This window comes from Rutidosis leptorrhynchoides, chromosome 2 (genome assembly GCF_046630445.1).
Source record: "Rutidosis leptorrhynchoides isolate AG116_Rl617_1_P2 chromosome 2, CSIRO_AGI_Rlap_v1, whole genome shotgun sequence".
In the NCBI taxonomy this organism is placed as follows: Eukaryota; Viridiplantae; Streptophyta; class Magnoliopsida; order Asterales; family Asteraceae; genus Rutidosis; species Rutidosis leptorrhynchoides.
In genome coordinates this window covers 555532813-555535000 of record NC_092334.1, presented here as the reverse complement: position 1 = coordinate 555535000, position 2188 = coordinate 555532813, and positions in this window count along the sequence as shown.

Sequence of the window (2188 nt, the reverse complement as noted above, 5' to 3'; positions counted from 1 at the left end):
TTTGATTAAATTTCAAATACAGCATGAAGCTCATTTGATGAATAGGTATGTGCCTTAGTTTTTAACAAAAATCATGTGCATAGCGTGTTGTATATATTGTATTTACATTCATAACAAATACGGAGTACTATATTTATCATTTCTTTCTAGGAATAAATTTATATAATATCTCTACCTGTATCTACACGCATATACACACGTATGCGATATTTACTAGTAGAGTCGACACCGAGCTGAGATTAAGCCTATTAAATCACTCACGAGCTGAGCTCGAGTTTAATACATTTTCGATCATTCATAGTCATATTCATATTTCATATTCAAATAAAATTACATATAAAAAATCCTTTAACTGAGCATCCCTTTAACTATATCTTTTGATGTAGGGTAATGACATATTAAAAACAAAAGGATGTAAGATAGTTAAAGGATCAGAAAATCAATACCTCCGTCCATGATGATCATATCATTTGGATCGATGATCCCAGTAGAACCATCAATAGAAGGGCTCAAACGTCACCGTTAAAGTGGCAATATGGACTGGCCGAATAACGGGTCAAAATGAATTTGTTCTCAAATAGGCATCTGAGTAGATGTAGTAAATCTCAAATAGGCCAATCGACAACGATATCTTCAACATTGAACCATATAAAATGAGTGCCTGGGATAAGGGAACTATTTTGTAGATAAAGCCATACCGAATTAAAGAAATTGATTCAACTATGAGTATAGTATAATACAGAGAAAAATAAAAATAGAAGTAACCCACAAATAAAAAAGTGATCGTACCAGGTTCCCTATGGTAACTTTTCTTGCGATTCAAAACCCTAATCTAGATATTGCACACATAGTTGACATGTCAGCATCACTAATCAGTTTCTAATCTGGCAGTGACACATCAGATTTGTAACATCCCGCCTTTTTTCGTTTACCTTCCGTTAAACATTTTCTTAAAGTCCGTTATATATTTATAACACCTTCCGTTAACATTCGTTTTAAAATATCTCGTTTAGATAATTCACGCAAACGCTTAAAACTTAAAGGACTAAACTTGCCAATGGATTAAAGTGGTGACTAGGTCAAGGTGGTCAAACCTCATCCCTTCCACTCATTCATCCTCCTCTTTCTCTCTTACTTTCACTTTTTACTCTCAAATACCCAATTCAAAGAATCATCATCTAAATAATTTCAAGGAAGCAAACATCAAAACAAATTACATATTCAGAATCCTTGCATCTTCCTCTTCGAATCCATACCAACTTTATTGCATTTGGGTAACTTTCTAAAAACACTAGATTTTGTGTTCTTGATGTTTTTAACTTATAGAAGTGTTAGTTAGTGTCTATGGCTCAAGTTTAACATGATTATGTGATTTATATGCTCGATCTTGTTATTTTAGTGTAACTAGCATGAACTTGAAATGAGTGTGTTTGATCTTGAGATTTAGTTGTTTAAATGTTGTTAGATGTTAAAAGTGCATGTATTAAATGTGTTACTAGCATCACTAGCTCCAATTTGATGTGTAAGTTGACTTGGAAAGACTCCATAAACTTAATTGCAAAAGTTGTGATTTTGAGTTAGGGTTTGATAGAAGTAAAATGGATTTTTAATGCACCAAATGCTATGCAATGTTGTTTATAAGTGTTTAGTTGTATTTTATGCGTAATTACCTACGAAACGGCGTATTATATGTGTGCATTTAATTCTCGAATCATCAAAGTGCATCTATGAACTTGAAGGCATTTATGGTGAACATTTAATGAACTATCAACTTGGAAATTAGATTTTTGCAAATGATGCTTTTGATTGATGAATTGTGTTTAGTTGTGTTCCTCATCAAATTACCTTTCCAATGATATAAGATACGTGTTCTAAGTGTTTACGGTTTGTGAATTGTGCTTAATTGAAGTTTGGATTTAGACTTGAACAATTGAAACTGACCAGGCATCAGTTCACGTTGATTGCCGCGGCGCAACACTCTTTGGTCGCGGCGCGGCATTTTTTGTGTTTGGTTTCTGATCAAGCTTACACTTTTACGAAAAATGTTTGTTATGCTACGCACCTCTGATTCACATGTAACTTGTTCTAACATGCTTATATATGATTAAAAACCTCAGAAAAATAGTTCGGGACCCGACCCGAACGTGTTAACTTTTTCGTTGACTTTGACCCGACCCAAGGTTGACTT